This window comes from Malaclemys terrapin, chromosome 12 (assembly GCF_027887155.1).
Source record: "Malaclemys terrapin pileata isolate rMalTer1 chromosome 12, rMalTer1.hap1, whole genome shotgun sequence".
Classification (NCBI taxonomy): domain Eukaryota; kingdom Metazoa; phylum Chordata; order Testudines; family Emydidae; genus Malaclemys; species Malaclemys terrapin.
This window is the reverse complement of record NC_071516.1, coordinates 47,547,084-47,568,812: the sequence shown is the minus strand read 5'-3', so window position 1 is coordinate 47,568,812 and position 21,729 is coordinate 47,547,084. Positions and strand designations below refer to the sequence as shown.

At 50.3% G+C, this 21,729-nt stretch overlaps 1 pseudogene; it reads left to right on the top strand.

The window, feature by feature from the left end:
- The first annotated feature begins 12,646 nt into the window (after positions 1–12,646).
- Positions 12,647–18,076, top strand: LOC128846184 (olfactory receptor 6M1-like; annotated as a pseudogene).
- The last annotated feature ends 3,653 nt before the right edge of the window (positions 18,077–21,729 follow it).

The following is a 21,729-nucleotide window of genomic DNA, read 5'->3' as shown; positions in this document are numbered from 1 at the left end:
GAGTTCAGGGGGTGATGTTGGTCACGTGACGCTCCCGAATCCCCTGGGCTGAACGCAGCGAGTTTTTGTCAGAGCTCAGCCTGGCTTCCCCGCACTGTGTCTCTCTCAGCGCAGTGATACCGGGCGGTGTCCTCGGGTCCCAGGCGTCTCATTTGCAGATACAGCTGGTTCTTGGCGTTGTCCCTGGTGACGGTGAATCGCCCTTTCACCGAGTCAGGGTAATCTGTGCTGCCGCCAGTGCTGCTAATCCAGGAGACCCATTCCAGCCCTTCCCCGGGGCGCTGCCGGTACCAGAACATGTCGTAGCTGCTGAAAGCGAATCCGGAGCCGGTGCAGGAGAGCCGCCTGGAGCCGCCTGTGTTCGCAGCGCCGCCCCCGGACTCCTCCAGCCGCACCTGCGCCTGGGCCCCTGGGAACACACCGGGTTGGGGACATGAGAGCGGGTGGGAACAACCCCCTCGGGCCAGGTCTGGGCAAAGGCGGCAGCTTTAGCCACATTCTAGTGTGTGTGTGTGGGGGGGGGGGGGATAAGAATAATACAAACCATTTGGGGGTTTTCAGCCCCCGCCTCTCAAACGAGACAAATACATGATATGAAACCGGAAATAAAATCCGTTTGTCCCAATTTATTCCCGGGAAATCTCCCCTCTCCCGCTCCAGTCAATCAATATCAATCATCAGATTAACAACCCCCCTAATTCACCCCCCCCACTTCCAAGCACCTTTGGACGCTGCTGCGATGAAAGCAAAATGCAGCCACCACAGCATCGTCTGTGCGCGTCTGCGGCCAGTCCTCGCGCTGGGGACGGGCACGAGCTGCTCCCTGCACGGACAGAGCTTCTGTGCGAGCCGCAGGGCCAGGGGGCGGGTGGGACCGACCAGGAAACAGAGTCACTGCATGAGGATAATTTGCATAACCCCTCCTCATTTAAAATAGCACTCAGAGAAACTCCGCCCCCGCCATGCTGAGCTATTGATTAACATCCCAGGGGTGGGGGGCTATTCTCACACACTGGGGGGTGCTGAGTTTTCACCTGGCCAGTTTTCACTATTACCTCTGACAGGGCCGGGACACAGATCAGGTACTGCAGTTCAAGGTGCACTGAAGCCATTGGAAGCTGCTGCCTGTGAAACCAGCCCTTTTCTTCGGGAACCCACCAATCAGGATCCGGGAGCCTAACTTCAACTACACTGGAAACACCAGATCCCTGCCCTACTGGTCCAGTCACTGGGCTGGGTCCCAGGACACCTGGATTTCATTCCTAGCTGGGGCAGCAGGGGGCAGCGAAGGGGGCAGGTCAGATCTGCCGCAGCTAGTGACATCTGACCCTGTCCCCTTTGGGCTGCCGCGTGTCACAGCTCGGATTCCACCTATGTCTCCCTGGACCCAGGGTGCAACACAGAAATGCTGACCCCTCACGCCCCCTAGGGGCTACTTGGGAACTAGCTAAGTGAGGGAGCGCAGGAGAGAGCAGGGTGCTGCCCCCTAGGGGCTGGGTCAGGGAGAGAGGAAGCTCGCTGCTAGCCCGGAAGGTCAGGTGTGCAGCAAAGAAAACGGGGTCTGCTCCCCTCCCATGTTTCCTGCCCCAGCCCTGACCTGTCTCTGCAGCCCCACAAAAGCCGTGTCCATCACGCGCAGATGGCAGCGCTGGGGACATTGTCTCCTTGGTTCAGTTCTGTGTGTGTCTGACCCTTCCCCTGGGCTGTGCCCCGCAGCGGGATGTGACGGCAAAGGGGATGTTTTTGTACGTGGTTAGATTCCCTGCCAGTCACTTTGTCTCTCTGGCAGTGATACACCGCCGTGTCCTCGGGTCTCAGGCCGGTCATTTGCAAATAGAGCAGGTTGTTGGGGTTGTCTCTGGAGATGGTGAATCTCTCTTTCACTGAGTGGGCATAGTCCGCGTTAGCGCTATCGGGGTTAATGTAGGAGATCCACTCTGGCGCTTTCCCGGGAGCTTGGCGGTACCAATGCATCCAATAGTTTCCAAAGGTAAATCCGGAGGCTTTACAGGAGATGCTGGTAGAATCTCCTGTGGTTTTAACGCCTCCCCCAGACTCCACCAGCTGAATCTGCGAATGGACACCTGCAAAAATAAAATCTATTATTATTCATCTCAACCATCTCCACTGTAACACGGAGCTTCCCTCTGTATCCAGGCCGGGAATCACCTCTGGGAATTGCTGCCAGGAAAGCGACGGGCAGCCACAGCATCATCGTTTGGTTTTTGTGACTATTATGGAGACAATTCTGCAGGCGAGCGCGCAGAGAAGCGGCGAGGGGTGTGAGCTGCAGAGACACGTGTCTGGGCCGTCTCCTCTGCAGACTCAGGGACACCGGGGGTGTCTAACAGGAAATGTGGTCACTCCATTTGCATACGCTCCCGTCTTATAAATGAGAGAGAAATCGCCCGCGGTAGCGGTGTGGTAGCAGCCGGCCCAGCAGCAGTCACTTTCCCCTCCTCTCTTTGTGACTCAGTTCCCAGGGGTATAACGAGGACACAGCGAGGAATCCGTTCTCTGTCTGCTCGAATGTCTTTGTAAGTTCCTCGGGCAGAGACTGTCTCTCACTTCGTGTCTCCACTGAGCTCTAATCGCACATGGGGCCGGGACACACGGTACAAGCTGCGGGTGGGATTCCCAGTTCCCATCGGAGTAAAACTGGCCAGAGCTGCAAGAACAAATCCCTGCGCTGGTGGTGAAATTTCATCTGCAGGCCCCTGAAATCTGGCTCCGACCTCATCTCGCTGCCCCTGAGATCCGGCTAAGGTCTGTGCTGTGGGTTCTGGCGGCTACTGGCCTAGAGCTCAGTTATAAATTACTCCCATGGAGAAGCGAAGCGGGGGAAGTAACTGAAATATTTCTCCGATGGATTGTATTTACTGAGGGACAACCCGTCCTAAATTGTCCATTACTGTGGGACAAGCTGCAATCACTGGTATGTCTGCTTCCCACAAGCTGGTCTTAGTATCACTTTTAGGAGTGATGTACCCCGATAGCTGGATGCTAATATTTTAATTGTATGGTTAAATCTGTTAACTTTAATCTGGGATTTTGCATTGTGTAGCTGCTGAAGGTGAAGCCAGATCCTTTATAGGAAAGCAGGATAGACTCCCCTTCATTTCTGACAGCACCCCCAGACTCCACCAGCTGCATCTGGGACTGGGCACCTGGTGGAGAAAATACAATGAGCACAATGACAATTACTAATACCCATTGATTCTCACTAGAGTAATAAAGGGCATCTAAGCAACATATATAGACAGAAAGACAAGTTGCTAGATCAGGGATCGGCAACCTTTGGCAGGCGGCTCACGAGAGTAAACGCCCTCGAATTACACTTAACAACATTTCAGACACCTGCCCCCCCCCTTCCGGCAGTTTATTTCCGGATCCCCTTGCGCTCTGTAGCACTGTGGATCCCAGAGAGCGCAGAAATACACCGCCGAGTCATCCCGTTGCGCCCCGTCTATAGATAACGTGAGAGACTTTGCTCCCTTATCCAGCTGCGCGGAGAAACGAGGTGCCATAGAATCGGATTTGCGTTCTAAGTCATAGGAAGACCTCCCGATTAGGAAGCGGGGCTGCTTCCCCGGCAGCTCCTGGTACCAGTCCAGGGCGTAGCTGGTGTAGGAGGTGCTGTATTGACACCTGATCTCCACCCGCTGCCCTTCCGTGGCTGACAGAGAAGCCGGGATCTGGGTCAGCGAGTTCCCCGCCACCGAACCTAGAAGGGGGAGAATTGGGAGGGAGTCACGGGGCGAGTAAAGTCCCATAGACAGGCCCCGGCCCCTCCGCCCGGAGCTCACCTGGGAACAGCGGCAGCGCGCAGAGATACAGCCACAGAGATCCCGGCATGTCTGTAATGCGGGGAGCTAAAGAACCCCGTAGTCACCAACTGGGCTTCAGAGAGCGAGCGAACGACTGCGGAATGACACCAGCTGCTGTGTGAAGCTGGGATCCGGAGCTGGGCTGCGGGTGGCGCTCTCACACAGCAGTAGCGCGTGGGAAAGAGTGCGAAGGTTGTGTGTGCAGTTGTGAGCATTTATCCGGGTCTGTCTGTGTTTCTGGCTGTTTCCGTGTGTGTCGCTGTCTGTCTGCGCGCCCTCCTCTCTCACAAACAACAGACAAACCCAACCCCCCAAACTCCGGTGTCCTCCGATCCTGCCTGCTCCGGAACTCAGCCTGAGAAGGGTTTAAAGACAAGGAGCTCTGTAGTGAGGGTGCGGAGCGCCCTCTTTCTGTCACTGCCCCTGCCCCTTTCACACGCCTGGTGGGAGGGGAGCCGGGCAGGAGGGGTCCAGGGTGGGAGAGGGCGAGGCTGGGGGATGGAGCAGCTGGCACGCCAAGGGGCTGGGGTTCCCCGTGTCGCCCCATGGGGTTGGCATCTCCCTGCTGCCTGCTACAGAGACACGGTATCCCGGCCCTTCCCGCGCTGAGCGCGCCGGGTCCCCTGTCTCCCCCCGCAGCTGACTGCGATCACCCGGGCCTGGCGCCACTGGGAGCGCGGGGAGGTTTGTGTCTCAGCCCGGACTGGCTTCGCCTCGCTGTGCGGTTCCGGCTCAGTAACCCCGGGCTGCGAACGGAACCCGCACGGCGCATAAGGTGCGTTTGGGGGCCCGAGAGTGTCCCGGTGGTCAAGGGCTTTGTCCGGGGCTCAAAAGCCAGGAAAATAATTCTGATCTCTGCCACTGCCTGCCCGTGTGACCTCGGGAAACTCACTTCATCGCCCTACGCCTCAGCTCCTGGTCTGTGGGGGTTCGGGGGCGGGATGCTGCTCTTGTGGGAGGTGTCTGTGGAGATGTTGAGCTCTGGGGTGTCTGTCGCTGCCAACAGATGCCGGCACGTTATGCAACGGGGTTAGGAGGAGGAAGAAGAAGTTGTTTTTATTTCGTGGTCCCGGAATTGTGCCCCCGAACACGTCTACTGCTACTCAGAAAGTGAATAACTGGTCTCCCTGCATTTCTGACACCGCCACCCGCTTCGGCACTTCGGATAGGGAGCCCGGCGCGCTCTGTAGCACTGCTGTAACTCAGCGCTCAGAAATACACCCCGGAGTCAGGCCGCTGTACCCCCTGTATGGTTAGCTTGAAGGACTTCGCCCCGTTGTCCAGCTGGGAAGAGAACCGAGGTGCCACCTGTGACGAACTGGGACTGTTCTTACTGTGGTCTGTGAATGCTGACAGGGGAGTGTGGCTAGGATGGTCTGCATTGGGGGATGGGAGACTGACCTACGGAGAATACCTGAGCATGTAACATGAGAACCCAGGAAGGGGTTAGAGGCCAGGTGACACCTTTCCCCGGGAAACTGAACAAAGGCTGTGGGAGGGGTCGCTGAAGGGAGAGTTTCAGGAGCTGGCTGGTGGAATGGCTGGGAGGCAGACGGGGCTCTGACCTCGCAAGGGGGCTGGGGCACCCTGGGACCCCAAGATGGACCTAACCGAGGGGGGTCCTGTTGTCTGTGCCTGCAAGACCTGTCTTGGACTGTGTTCCTGTTGTCTAAATAAACCTTCTGCTTTACTGGCTGGCTGAGAGTCATGGTGAATCTCAGGAAGCCGGGGGTGCAGGGCCTTGTGTCCCCCCACACTCTGTGACATCACCGAACTGGATTTGCGCTCCGAGCCACTGGAGTATCTGCCCAGCAGGTGCAGGGGTTGTTTCCCCGGCAGCTCCTGGTACCAGTCCAGGGCGTAGCTGGTGTAGGAGGTGCTGTATTGACACCTGATCTCCACCCGCTGCCCTTCCGTGGCTGGCAGGGAAGCCGGGATTTGGGTCAGCGAGTTCCCCGCCACTGAACCTAGAAGGGGGAGAATTGGGAGGGAGTCACGGGGCGAGGAAAGTCCCATAGACAGGCCCCGGCCCCTCCGCACGGAGCTCACCTGGGAACAGCGGCAGCGCGCAGAGATACAGACACAGAGATCCCAGCATTTCTGTAACCACTGGGGGAAACCAATGAGCCTCAGTGACGAAGTGGGGTTTTTTCTTGTTTTCTGTGGAGTTTCAATGGTTTGCAATGCAGAGGGGGTGGGACTCAGTTTCCCTGGGTGTTACTGGTTTAACGAGGTGAGGGGAGAGGCTGAGGGAGTGTGTTTTGCAGAGGACCGGAGAGAGGATGTGGGGACCCAGCCGATGGCCGGGAGGATGGATACCCCAGCGACTGGTGATCTGGCGACCTGGTGACCCAGAGGCCCAGCTGAGGAGTCGCAGCCGGTTCTGGCCAGTGGGAGGACAATGGGCTGCAGAGTGAGGACCCGGTGACCTAACCAGCCGGTTCCAGCCAGAGGACAGAAGCAGGAGAGGAGGCCCTGGGGGTGCAGAGCGAGGGGACTCCCTGAGGGGGCCCACGGCAGAGACAGACGTACTAAGGCTCAGAGAGGTGTGGATCCAGGAGGTGGAGGGGCCTGACCCCGAGAGAGAGTGGACCCCCGAGAAGGGCTGTCTCACTAAAAGGGGCACCCCCCATGGACCGCACGGGGCCAAGAGTGGGCACGATCTGTGAGTCCGTGACAGCCTCCGCCACTGATTCAACTTCTGGGGGGAAATGAAGTGCCGGTGCGTGACGGCAGCTTCTGTGTGAACAGCGGATCCAGAGCTGGGGTGGGGGTAGAGCTCACACACTTCAGTAAGGGAGAGGAAAGAGCATGTGGCTGTGAGAGTGTGTATTTGTGTGTGTGTCTGTTTGCATGTGTGTTTGTCTGCCTCTGTACCTCAGTGTGTGTGCAGGGTCTCACTGTGTCTGTCTGTGCGTGCGTGCGTGTGTCCCCATGCATGCGCAGTCTCACTCTCTCTCTCTCTAGTGTCTGCAAAATACAAACAGTCACACCCACCCGCCCCTGATTGCCGTATGACCCCTCCTGCAATCCGTAGTGAAGGAGAAGCGGGGCTCCGGAGCAGCCCATTGTTCTACCCCAGTCACTGTCTCTTTGAGGGACTGGGGTTAGGGCGGCTCTGGAGTGACTGTTCCCGAGCAACCACACAACAGAAACACTGACCCAGGAAGCTATCCTTGCAACAAACCCCGTTGCCAACTCTGTCCACATATCTATTCAAGGGACACCATCATAGGACCTAATCACATCAGCCACACCATCAGGGGCTTGTTCACCTGCACATCTACCAATGTGATCTATGTCATCATGTGCCAGGAATGCCCCTTTGCCATGTACATTGGCCAAACTGGACAGTCTATATGCAAAAGAATAAATGGACACAAAGCAGATGTCAAGAATTATAACATTCAAAAACTAGTGGGAGAGCATTTTAACCTCCATGGAGGTCATTTTCAGACTTAAAAGTGGCCATTCTTCAACAAAAAAAACTTCAAAACCCGACTTCAACGAGAAACTCCAGACCTGGAATTCATTTGCAAACTTGACACCATCAAATTAGGCCTGAATAAAGACTGTGAGTGGCTGGGTCACTACAAGAAGTAATCACCCAACAACTGTTGAGTATGGGCCATCCACTCAACTGATGGAACTGGCATCATTAGCACTACAAAAAGTAATTTTTGCTCTGTTGATATTCACACCTTCTTGTCAACTGATGGGAATGGGACACATCCACCTTGATTGAATCATTGACCCCCCCCCCCCACTAGGTAAGGCAACTCCCTCTTTTTCTTGTGCTGTATATTTATACCTGCCTACTGTAATTTTCACTTCATACATCTGAAGAAGTGGGTCATAGCCCACGAAAGCTTGTGCTCTAATAAATTTGTTAGTCTTTAAGGTGCCACAAGTCTCTTCGTTGTTTTTACTGATACAGACTAACACAGCTACCCCTCTGAAACTCCTCACCATGCAAAGTAGTGTATTCTAGTGTATCCTACATTGGGGAGGTATAGTGGGAATAGGAGGACACCCAGGCCCTTGCATGGGGCAAATATGGGGGACCCTGGTATGAGAGAAGGTGAGAATCGGGGAGACTCCAGAGGGGAAGAGCCAGGGGAGCCCCGAAAAAAGAGGTGGATGGAAGGGGGCAGACAGGGAGTTTATGTAGGGGAGGGAGCGATGCAGGAGACCCTGGGGTGAGCAATAAATTGGGCCTGCACACGCTAGGAAGTGTGCAACTCCCCTGCTTGTAAACAGTAACACACTTCCTGGTGCCCCTGACATGTGGCTCCCTCCCCTCCCCCCAGGTGCACATAAGGGAAATGACTCATCTCCCTTCCTTTCCAAGACCGCCCCCCCCCTCCGGCAGTTTGTGTCGGGAGCCCGGTGCGCTCTGTATCACGGTGGATCCCAGAGAGCGCAGAAATACACCGCCGAGTCAGCCCGCTGCGCCCCGTCTATGGACAGTGTGAACGATTTGACATCGGTGCTGAGCTCGGAGGAAAACCGAGGTGCCACAGAACGGGGCTTGTGTTCATTTCCCCTCTCATCTCTGTACAGTAGGAACAGAGGCTGCTGCCCAGGCAGCTGCTGGTACCACCCCAGGGCTTAGTACGTGTACGTGGTGCTGTACTGACAATTCAGTTTCACGGGCCGCCCTTCCCTGGCTGACGCAGACGCTCGAATCTGGGTCACGGAGTTCCCAGCCACGGGACCTGGCAGTAGAACAATGGAGGCCGAGTAAGACCCGTGAGTTAGAAAACCACAGACTTATTGCCAGTAAAATGGAACCACTTACCGACGAGAAAGAGGCAGACGGAGATCCACATCTCGCCTCTACCGCTGTCACACTCAGAATGGGGCGTCTGCTGTGTAGTTCAGCCTATTGACAGTCAAGGACCCACTCCCCCTCGTGGGAGGGCTGCGAATAGACAGAGGGAGAAATTCTGCCCAAGAAGTCACCCGGAGACAATGGGAAGGAATGTTTTTTCTTAAACTATATCTCCCCGGTGTGGGTGTATAACTTCGTTAGATTTATTGCAGGCAAAAAACCTAGGTTACCATTTGTCCATAGGAATATAATCCATAAAAGAAGACATATAGACATTCAGATACATTTGTATTTACTTTCAGACAGACACAGAGAGTTGTAGCCGTTTTGGCCTCATGATGTGAGAGAGACAAGGAGAGTGAGGTAATATATTTTATTGGACCAACTTCTGTTTGTGGAAGGGACACGCTTTGGAGGTTCACTGAGCTCTTCCTCAACTCTGGAGAAGGAAGCCAAACCTAAGGAGGAGTTCTCTGAAGCTTGAAAACTTGTTCTTTCCACCAACAAAAGTTGGTTCAATAAAAGATACTACCGCACCCATCTTGTCTTTAGATAGATAGATGGATGGATGGGGTGGATGGGGAGAGAGAGAGAGAGTATGGTAATAGATAGTGAGAGCGGTATATAGAGATAGAGAGAGGAGGGAGTATTGGGAAATAAAAGTTCATCTAGCGCACTATCCTGTCTCCCAATAGTGGCCAGTGCCAGGTGCCCCAGAGGGAATGAACAGAACAGGGAATCATCAAGTGATCCATCCCCTGTCGCCCATTCCCAGCTTCTGACAAACAGAGGTAGGGACACCCTCCCTGCCCATCCTGGCTAATAGCCATTGATGGACCTATCGTCCATGAACTTATCTAGTTCTTTATGAACCCTGTTATAGTCTTGGCCTTCAAAAACAACCTCTGGCAAAGAGTTCTACAAGTGTGTGTGTTCTGTGAAGAAATACTTCCTTTTGCTCGTTCATTTCATTTGGTGACCCCTAGTTCTTGTGTTATGAGAAGGAGTAAATAACACTTCCTTATCTACTTTCTCCATACCAGTCATGATTTTATAGACCTCTATCATGATCCCGCCATAGTCGTCTCTTTTCCAAGATGAAAAGTCCCAGACCACTCTTATTAATTAATTAAGGCTGCAGTTTTCCTAATGCACCTCAGCCTTAGCATGTCCTTGCAGCCTCACTGGGCTCCAAAAATTATAGTTTCCTAGGTGATGACTGCAGAGTTGGGGAGATTTTCTATTTGGTTAAAATCCATGTGATTGAACTTTGAGGTGTGACGTGCTTCCTCCGTGGGGCTGTGACAGGAACGGGAGGTTTTTGTCTGAGCTCGCACCAGCTTCCCCTCATTGTGTGTGGCACAGTGATACCGGGCGCTGTCCTCGACTCTCAGTCTCTTCATTTGCAAGTGCAGTGAGTTGCTGGGGTTGTCCCTGGAGATGGTGAATCGCCCTTCGGCTGAGTCCGCATAATCCGTGTCAGAACCATCCCAGCTGATATAGGAGACCCACTCGGGTCCTTTCCCGGGAGCCTGTCGGTACCAGTGCATCCCGTAGCCGCCAAAGGTGAACCCGGAGGCTTTACACGAGATGTGATAGAATCTCCTTCCATTTTTACGTCTCCCCCAGACTCCACCAGCTGAACCTGCGAATGGGCCCCTGAGGACATAACAGAGAAAAATCTTAGCCTTGTTCACAATTACATTGAGCTCCCCGGGTCTTTTGAGGCCAGAAATCACCTTGGGGCAGTGCCGCCAGGAAAGCAACATGCAGCCAGAGGAGCATCTTCGTCTGCTCAGTTCGGAGAAAATTCCCCAGTGAGAGTTGTGGGTGTTCACTGCAGACACATGGGGCTGCAGCTTTTGTCTCCTGCAGAGTCAGGGACACGGAGGAGGTGTGACAGGAAATGTCGCTTCATTTACATTTGCTCCCTTCTTTAAGGACAGAGAAATCAACCCTTAGTGCAGCCGGAACCTTGCTTTTGTGTAGCTGCTCATCTTTACCAGAAAGATTTACACTCCAGAGGCTTAGTGTGGGGGGCTGGATAATTTCCTGGCCGGGGAAACCAATCTCTCGTGTGGAGGCGCTTGTGTTTTCAATCAGGCTCTTCATTACCGCTCTGGAGTTGCCAATTCTGCGCGCAGTGACTAGTGAGCGCTTCCGTTGGTTCCTTTGTGTTATTCAAGTCGGAACTTGGCATTTTCTTACCAGCCCGGGTTGCACCAGAGCCAACATTTGGCACAGGTCCTCTCCTGGAGTAGGCTCCCCACCACGCTGCCAGTCAGATCAATGGAGGAGTAAAGGAATCTGGATCCCTTTTATTTGAACGCGTTGCCGGGCTAACAGCCCTTCCACCCACGTGCCAAGGAAGGACAGACACGTTCTCTCCCGATGCGCTAAGAACGAATTCCCGGAGCAGCCCGGCGTGGGGCAGAGCTAAGAACCAGGGCCTGTGCTCCCCAGAAGTCTGACAGTCACACACCAGCGCGCCGAGCGCCAGCGTCAGACCAGCCATTTGGCTGCTGTTCCCCACCTGTCTGCACGGAAGAAGAAGTTGGGAAGCGGGGAGAGGTGTGTGCTAAACTGGGGTTAAAAGAACCGTGACGTTCTACAAACTCTGTTTACCAACTTGAGTAAAAACCCACAGGAGAAACTGGGGTTCAGCCGATCTTTACTAATCACAATTAAGAACTCGCTTATTTTATTTCCTTTGACTGACGTGAAAACAAAATACCCATGTGGCCCAAACACCTGGAGCGATTAAAATATTTTTGAGATATGCATCTGTAACACAGAGAGAACCATTAAACAGAAATACATAGATATCATTGAGACAGTGCCTAATAATCATTAACTAAGGTATCCTGACACCAGCCCTGTGAGCTAGGTATAGAAGTTACAATACTCGCCTACAAGTGGGTAGGGGATGTTCTGTGGCCTGCAATGAGAAGCAGGTCAGACAGGGGTTCTCAAACTTTTTTTCCTGTGCCCCCCTTTGAAAATATTTCATACTGTGATGATAACCCCCGCACCCCCCCCCAAAAAGTGATAGCAAACGACTGTACATACTCATAGGAGCATACTCATGGTATTGCCACTCTTATTTCTGGGCTGCTGCTGGCGGCGGCGCTACCTTCAGAGCTGGGTTGCCGGAGAGCAGCAGCTGCTGTAACCGTGGCTTAGTGGATCACAACTGAGGATGCCAAATACAGGACAAACTGCTGGGAAATACTATCAGAGCGGGAGCCGTCTGTATCCACAAAAACAATTAGGAGTCCAGTGGCACCTTAATGACTAACAGATTTATTTGGGTATAAGCTTTCATGAGAAAAACAAGCACTTCTTCAGATGCATGGAGTGAAAAGTAAACATCCAGGCATAAATATACTGGAACATGAAGAGAAGGGAGTTATCTTACAATTGGAGAACTAGTGTTTCCAAGGCCAATTCAGTCAGGGTGGTTGTGGTCCACTCCCAATAATTCATGAGGAGGTGTCAATACCAAGAGAGGGAAAATTGCTTTTGTCCTTAGCCAGCCACTCCCAGTCTCTATTCAAGACCAAACTGATGGTGTTAAGTGTGCAAATGAATTGTAGCTCTGCAGTTTCTCTTTTGAAGTCTGTTTTTGAAGTATTTTTGGTTGAAGGATGGCTACTTTTAAATCTGTTATTGAATGTCCATGGAGATTGAAGTGTTTTCCTACTGGCTTTTGTATGTTACCATACCATCAGGATCTTGGATTAATAATCTTTGAGGAAACAATGCCATTTGAACCTGTTATTTGACCATTACTACATTCAAAAACACAACATCAAAGAGAGTTAGCACACGAGTCCCGTTGAATTTCAGGGACAGTTGGACAACTCCCTTTTACTCCTTTGAAAAATGTCACCTAAAGTAGACTGAGGTGCTTCACTGTAAATAAGAAATTATGCTGATTGTGTCTTCCTTCTCTTCTTTAGGCAACAAAGTGAGAAATAAAGCCATGGAGACTCAGAACCAAACCAGAGTGAAGGAATTCATCATAGTAGGTGTCAAGGCTGATGGCCCATTCTGGCACTTCGAGTGCAGAAAGTGGGAGCCTGCAATGACTCCCCAAATTAATTAATTATTTAATACTTGCCACTTCAGGCTGGTAATGCTGCCACCACCCAAATGAAAACTGCCTTTTGCCAATCCAGAAAAAAAAAAAACATCACTTGGGAAGATTTTTTCTGAGGCCCCTGGGGTTTACCACCACTCCCTTGGGGCAGCCGACAAGAAAACAAAAGAAAAGGGGAGCGCAGCTGTTTTATCAGCTGATTAACATATGCAAACCTCAGGGGGTAGCCGTGTTAGTCTGTATGTACAAAAACAACAGAGAGTCTGGTGGCACCTTAAAGACTAACAGATTTAAAGACTAAATCTGTTAGTCTTTAAGGTGCCACCAGACTCTCTGTTGTGTTTTTATGCAAACCTCTTTACCTCCTGAGGCACAGGAATCTAATCATGTTCTTAAAAAGGGTAAATTTTATTGAAAAGAGAAAGAAAATACATCTCACAACTCAGGCTGTTAGAGATTAAACACCAAAAATGACTTTATTGGGATCCAGCTTAAAGGTTACAAGCAAACAAAAACAAAACAACAGCACCTGGAGTTAGCACAGAGGAATCCACCAGCCCAAAATGAAGAATTAAAACTAATCGTGTCTAACTAGACATTCCTCATCTACTTACATATCTGTGGTTTAAAATGAGTAGTTTCTAGGTATGATGCTGTTATACCGGGCCCAAACCTTATAGCATGTTGCTGCCCTGTCTCCCACTCAGAAGAGAGAACAAAAGACCCCTACACCCAGAAGTTTTTCCCTACTTGAAATGGTGCAGTTTCCCTAGTGGTTCCCCTGGTCTGGTGCCAACTCATTTTAAGCTTACCTCTTAACCCTTTACAGGCAAGGCAATAGGGGTACCGATGCTAAGGAGGATTCTATAGCTAACTGAATGGTTGGGAACTTACACAAGCATGCTACCCCCACCCCCTCATTTATCACAGTAGGAATTCTAGGCAACTCCATATTCCAAATCCTGGTCTTTCTACTTCTTCTGGTGATCTACGTGCTGACACTTATGGGGTATGTGGTGATCATAGCCTTGGTGTGGGGTGATTACTGCCTCCACAATCCAATGTACTGGTTTCTCTACAACTTATCCTTCTCAGGGATATGGTTCACCACGGTCATCCTTCCCAGAACAATGAAAGAAATAGCTTGATGTGCTGACATAAGATTCATCAGTGGGTGTTTCATTCAAACCTATTTCGATTTCTTCCTTGGTACCTCGGAGTATATCCTGGTAGCTGTGATGTCCTTTGATAGATACACAGCTATTTGTAAGCCTTTGCATTACCCCACCATCATGAATGGTCAATTGCCTCCTCAGTTGATTATTGGTGCCCGGTTAGGAGCCTTTAAATCAGTTCTCTGCCCAACCATCCTGGTGTCCCGCTTACCATGCTATGGCCCCAATGTCATTAACCATTTCTTCTGTGACACAAAATCCCTTTTCAAACTGTCTTGTACAGACACACACCTCATTGAATGGGTGACCTCCCTACACACTTCCACTGTGGTGCTTAGCTCTTTGCTCCTAACAACAGTGACCTACGTGTATATCATCTCCACCATCTTACGTATCCCAACCACCACCGGTCGTCAAAAGGCATTTTTCCAAATGCGCAGCTCACATCACGGTGACGTCCATCTTCTACAGCTGCTCCATTTTCATATACACATTACCCCAAAAGAGCCACTCGTCGGGGTTGTACAAAGCATCAGCCATTCTTCACACAGTGCTCACCCCTTTGCTAAACCTATTCATATACCACCTCGGGAATGAGAACAGAAGAGAAACAAAGGGCAGGAATAAACCGTCAGTTTTCAGAATGGAGAGAGGTAAATAGTGGTGTCCCCCAGGGGTCTATACTGGGCCCAGTCCTTGTCAACATATTCATAAACGACCTGGAAAAAGGGGTAAACAGTGAGGTGGCAAAATTTGCAGATGGTCCAAAACTACTCAAGATAGTTAAGGCCCAGGCAGATTGCGAAGAGTTACAAAAAGATCTCACAAAACTTGGTAGCTGGGCAAAAAAAAAAAAAAAAAAAAAGGCAGATGAAATTTAATGTTGATAAATGCAAAGTAATGCACATTGGAAAACATAATCCCAACTATACATATAAAATGATGGGGTCTAAATTAGCTGTTACCACTCCAGAAAGAGATCTTGGAGTCATTGTGGATAGTTCTCTGAAAACATCCACTCAGTGTGCAGCAGCAGTCAAAAAAGCCAACAGAATGTTGGGAATCATTAAGAGAGGGATAGATAATAGGACAGAAAATATCACATTGCCTCTATATAAATCAGTGGTTCGCCCACACCTTGAATACCGCCTGCAGAGGTGGTAAGTGAGAGGAGGCCAGTTCCAGGGGAGATACTGTAGGAGAGGAAGCCAGGCAGTGATCACTGTGCATTTGTCGCACAGTAGTAAGTAGCGGTGTCTGCAGCTGTGAGCCCGTCTATCTTTAGCTTGCCAGTGGAGCCGCTGGTGGAGGGGGTGACCCGTCCTTTGAACTCATCCGCGATGTAGATGGTGTAACCTGGTCTGAAGGATGCTATCCGGACCAGACTTTTCCCCTGGGGAAAGCGCAACCATTGCATATGACGGTCATTAACATTGTACCCAGAAACAGTACAGTCCAGCGTAATGGAGTTCCCTGCCTCTGCCTGGGCAGAACTCGGCTGGGTTAAAGTGATCGCGGCCACCCAGCCTGTAAAAGAAAGAGAAGAGAGATATTATATCAGACCAGAGCAGGGGTCCCTCTAATCTCCAAAATGCATGACAGAGGAAGGGGCAAGACACCCTGCTGCGGGTAGTCACAAAATGACCTGCCCAGACAAAACTAAGTTTTCCACTCATCCCAGGGTCACGGATTGGTTTAAATACCAGAGTCTCTATCCAGTGCTGTCATCAGTTCTTTAGAGATGTGACAAAACTCAACACCCTACAAGAGTCTCCATTTCCCTGCTCACCTGACAAGGTGCACCACGAGATAAGGCAAAGACAATGTAACAGCAGCATGACTGCCGCTGATCTTTGCTTTAGCACAGCGCCGTTGTGTGAAATATTCCCTCTGAAGCGCCGTTGTGTGAAATATTCCCTCTGAAGCGCCGTTGTGTGAAATATTCCCTCTGAAGCTACCGCCCTAAATTCTTATATCCTTCAAGGAAGGCAAACGGTTCTGCGTTTCAGAAGCTCTTCATCTGCCTTCTGCCTTTCCCCGCCTACTCTCCACCCACCCGCTGACTAATGGTGTAGGACGCAGGATTCAGGCTGGGGTTTTTCAAAATTGCCTGAAGTTAGGCAAATCGCTACCGAACTCCCTTAGCCCCCCTTGAATAGCTCAACTTCTGCTACCTGCGGGGCCACGTGCTCACTGCGTGATGGGAACAGAGGAATTGCGCCAACGGCTCAGTCCTGTCCGTCTAGCTCAGTTCTCCAACAGGAGCCAATACCGAATGCTTGACAAGAAGGTGTGAGATTGACTCTAGTAGCGACCTATGGGATGTCTTACCCGTAGGAGAATTTTCTTCCCATCCACAGTCAGTTAAAGGTTGACGTGCTTACTCAAAACAGCAGAGACCTTGGGCCACCCACTCAGTCTTGCTTTTACTTCGTTCCCCATCAAACAATGGTTTCCTGCCATTCGTGGCTCTTGTGGGGATGAATACATTGTTTGTGATGGGCTCAGATATTACCCAGGTGGAAGCCATGGAAGATCCTAAACCGAAAGTTATCTTTGATGTTTGTCAAACCACGTTTGCAAGCGTTGGCTATAAAATACAAATGTTTCACTGTCACACGTCTAAATGGTGAGGACTTCTGAACATGTGCGGAATAGGAACTTATTCTCTGAATACTAACAGTGGAGTCAGTGGGGGGCAGAGATTCCCCCTCCCTGGCGCGTCAGTGTAAAGCAGAAGTAATTTCACTGCAGTCAATGGGCCTAAATTGTCTTCTTAATCAGTCTTGTGTAAAGCAGAAATAAGGTCACTGCACTCAGTGAGGCTGAATCATGTCTCATTCCCCATGGTGTTCGGCAGGACTAACTCTGTTGGTGTCATGGGACTCCTCTCCTTTGGCGTACTCCCGTGTAAATTAGGAGAGACTCCAGTGTGCACCCACTGTGACCGAGGGGAGAATCCGGAGCAGTGGAGTTACTGACTGCGTAAAATACTACTGGACATGAGTAATGGGAACAGAATCTCACCCCGTGCTAGCATTGCCCTGCTTTGAAACATAAAAAAAAAAAAAAAAAAAAAAAAAAACAATGCCAAGATTAGGAGCCGGATCACGAGGTCGTGTGTCTGTGTGCAGTGCTAATGAAGTCAGCCTGGCTACGCTGAATTACAGCGTCCGAGAATCTGCCTCTTTCCAGTTCCCTCTTTCTAGCAAAGGAATCGGGCTAGATTTTATAAAGTCTTTAGAACGTGATGATGCAAAGTAGGCGCCTACTGGGATTTTCAAAATAGCATAAGAAGGTTTGGCACCTGACTCCCCTTGAAAATAATGGGACTTAGGCACTTAGCCCACTTTTTTGGTATCGAACTACCTTTAAAAATAGGACCAGTGTTTTCTTGAAAGTGAGGCATATGTAGGGTGAAAACTCCTCAAACAAACAAGACACTTCAAAGCTATTAATTGCAAGACAGTTTAATTTTGGTAGGGTCTTCCATTCAAATTCTCATCCCCTAAAATTGTACAGAGCACAACAAGGATAGCAGCTCTTAAGATCATTTTCCTGTCTCCTAATGTTAGTTAAGAAAACAACAGGCAATCGAGAAACCACAGATTTTCAGCTGGAATTTAAAATGTAAGAGAAACACCACGTGGTTTTCACAGATGACCAGAGCTGCAGGTGCAACTGAGAGCTGCTCGATCTCTGTCCCTCAGAGCTCTGCTGCCATCCTTTGCTCAATGGCGGGTATAGCGATTGCTGTCTCATTCCCCTACCTGCGTTAACAACTCCCGGTCATTGTACAGGGCACCGCATGCTCCCACTTCCTGACCCTTTCCTGCTTCCGCCTGGTCACTACACAATAGACTTCTCTGTCTCATTCCCCAGGTTCTGCTGCCCTCTGGAGACCACTGCACCAAGGAATTCATGTTCACTCTCAACCATTGCAGACTGGTGGCAGATTAGAATTGGAGTCCAGATCATCTCCCTGTCCAGTACTGTCACCAATATCGGATACATACACCGCAGCTCAAAAGACACGCTGTGGCTCAAACAAAGGTTTGCTACAGAAATGCCTGGGATGTGTGTCATGCAGAGAGACAAAATGTTCTCAGAATGGTTTTTCCGGCTTCAGAAGCTGTGACTCTGTCCTCCACGCGCCTTACAACTGAGTGCTCCAGCTCAGCATTTCTTCTGGATGCAGAACACACTGGGTGGGACGGTCTCACGTAAGGGTCCTTTCTCCCGTTCAAATCCACAGGTCACTATTCTTGGCATTTTTGTAACACCTGAAGGGTCCCAACCAAGTTCAGGGTCCCAGTGTGCCGGGTGCTGCCCCTACGCGCCACAGGAGACAGGCCTTGCACCCAAGAGGTTTCAGTCTAAACAGACAAGCCAGACAAAGGGAGTCACTTGCGTCACTTCACCTTGGTTCTGTTCTAGGCTGTGACACTGATCTACAAATTCTCACCATTCCCACTCTGGTGGCCTAACCTGCAACGTTGCTGCTTCCCGGTCATAAGTTGATTTGAACGACGCACGTTGAAATTCCAGAGACCAAAGCCACAAATCTCTGGGTAAAATTCTGCCTTTGGAGAGGCAGCAGAGCAAGGCCTGTTCCCCAAGGAACCCGTACTCTGAGCACTGGTGTGAGAGACCAGTGATGCTTGGCCCCTCTACTGGCCTTATGCCAGGGGTGAAGTTCATGCAAAGAGAAAAATGTGTTAAGTGAGAGGAGGCCAGTTCCACAAGGGATGTTGTAGGAGATGAAGCCAGGCAGCGATCACTGTGCATCGCTGGCACACTAATAAGTAGCCGTGTCTGCAGCTGTGAGACTGGTTATCTTTAGCCTGACACTGGCGCCGCTGGTGCGTGGGGTAACCAGTCCTTTGTACTCATCTGTGATGTAGGGGGTGTAACCTGTTCTGAAGGCTGTTTGCCAGACAGGACTTTTCCCAGGCGCTTGTCGGATCGAGCTCAAATGGTGGTCATTGATATTATACCCAGAGACGACACAGTCCAGGGTATGGGAACTGCCTGGCTCTGCCTGGGCAGAACTCGGCTGGGTTAAAGTGATCGCGGCCCCGCAGCCTGTAAAAGGAACAGAACAGGGATACTGTTATATCACATACAACCAGGGGGTCAATTTAATGTGCAACAGACATTTCAGGGCAGATGCAGGGGGCAATTAGAAAATAACCAGCCGATATGAGAAGCTTTAGCTTAGTGTTGTCCCATTGATGTCATCAGTTCCTGGTATATATAAGGGGGAAACACGCAACACCTTGCAAGAGGCTGTATCTTGCTGCTCACCTGAGAGGATGCACCACGTGATACACCGAAAACAATGTAACAACTGCATTACTGCTGACAACCTTTCCTCTTGTGCAATGGGTTGGTGCCAGCAATTTTCTCTGAAGCTACATGTCAGTTATCACCGCAAGTGCTTATATCCTCCTAGGCAGGCAAATGATTTTGCATTTCAGAAATTTCTCTTCTCCCGTCCGGCTTTCCTCTCTCCCCTCCACCCACCCCTTTCTTGTGGTTAAAAAAGTCTTCAGACTGGGAATTTCCAAAGCTGCTTAAAGAAGTGAGGTCCCTAACACCCTTTTAAATTCATTGGGCACTGTGCGCCTAACTCCCTTTGGCACCTTTGCAAACCTCTATTGCCAGCACTGCTAAGTAATCCGGGTGTGACTGGAAGAGAGGGAGTGCGCTAATGAATCAGACTTGCCCATCTAACCTACACCTGCCAATACAAAATGCTCAGAAAGAAGGTGCAAGCCAGACCCTAGTAGTTAAGGAATAACCTATCTACAGGGGAATTTTCTTCTAAACCCTCGTGAACAAGAGGGTGTTCACAAGCCACCATCTAATCATTCTTAACTCCCTATACCAGTCGCAAAGCACAGACAGCGGTGGCTTCCTACCACTCATGGCTGCTGTGTCTATACATTGATTAATGCTCGTGAGGCGCTCAGAGACGAGTGTGACAGAGCCCATTGGAGATTCTAAAGAAAAAAATTCTCTTTGGACTTAGTTGAACCATATACCTTCCAAATTAAAAGTCTGGTAATTAACAAAAAAAAGTTTCACTATAAAAGTGTTCTAAATTATGAGTTCTTATATACTGAGTAATGACTTACACTTTGAGTAGTTTCAATGAAGTTAACAGGCCCGACTCTCTTCATTCACTCATAAGACAAAGTCAACACTGGGTCAGACCAAAGGTCCATCTAGCCCAGTGTCCTGTCTTCCGACAGTGGCCAATGACAGGTGACCCAGAGGGAATGAACAGAACAGGGAATCATCAAGTGATCCATCCCCTGTCGCCCATTCCCAGCTTCTGGCAAACAAAGGACAGGTGTGAGTCAGGAGTAAGTCCACTGGTTTAACTTGGGCTGGTTCTCCTCTCGTCCTGTTGCAAATCAGGAATAAGAGCCACGTTTTTCATAAGATGCCTAGAGGGATTTTCAGAAGCATCTGAGCAACTAAAACGTAATCATTTCAACAGACGTTAGGCAGCCTGGCATTTCCAAATGCGTTCAAAGTTGCCTGAATCCCTTTTAAAATAGAGCCCCACATACTCTGGAATCAAGGTGAGTTATTATTTTATTATGCATTTGTGATAAATGGGGCAGAGGGAAGCACCCTTGTGTAACTCCCCAGCCATTCAGTTAGCTACAAAATCCTTCTTAGTAGCTGTTCTCTAATTGTCTTACCTGTAAAGGGTTAAGAGGGAAGCTTAAAATGAGTGGGCACCTGTCCAGGGGAACCAATAGGGAAGCTGCACCCTTTCAAATGGGGAAAAACTGCTGGGTAGAGGGGTCTTCTGTCTGTCGGGGCGAAGCAGACTGGACAGCAACATGGTGTTAGGTTTGGGCCAGGTATAAAAATCAGCGTCATACCAAGAAACTACTCATTTGAAACCACAGATATGTAAGTAGATGAGCAATGTCTAGTTAGACGCAATTAGATTGAATTTTTCATTTTGGGCTTGTGGATTCCTCTGTGCTAACCCTAGATGCTTTTGTTTTGTTTTTGTTTGCTTGTAACCTTTAAGTTGGACCCCAGGAAAGTCGTTTTTGGTGTTTGATCCCTAACAGCTGGAGTTTTCAGTTGTGTTTTATTTGTTTTTTCAATAAAATTTACCCTTTTTAAGAACATGATTTGATTTCTGTGTCTGAGGAGGTAAAGAGGCTGTGCCTTTGTGGATACTACAGTTGAGCTCCCCTTCTCTTTTGTTTTCTTTCTCTGCTGCCCCGAGGGAGGGGTGGAAAAGCCGAGGGGCCTCAGGAAAAATCTTCCCAAGTGAGGGTTTTTCCTGGATTGGCAAAAGGCAGTTTTCCCTTGGGTGGTGGCAGCATCACCTGCCCGGCGTGGGGGCAAGTATTATTTTTGGAGTCCTTGCGCCCCCCCCCCTTCTGCACTCGAAGTGCCATAGTGGGAATCAGCCTTGACTGCACCTCAATGCAAAGCAGGAGTAATTCCACTGGGGTCCATGCGACTGACTCTCAATGGAAACTCCATTGTCTCGTCAGGGCTAATTCTCCAGTCACTCCATCTAGGGCGGCAGTTCTCAACCTGTGGGTCGGGACCATATTTTAATGGGGACGTCATGCATGGTGTTAGACTTGCTGGGGCCGAAGCCCGAACTCCACAGCCCAGGACCAAAGTCAAACCTCGAGAGCATCAGCCCTGGGTGACGAGTCCATGGGTTACAGCCTCCCGCCTGGGGCTGAAGCCTTTGCACTCCTGCGCAGAGCGATGGGGCTCGGGAGAGCTGCCTGAAGTGTG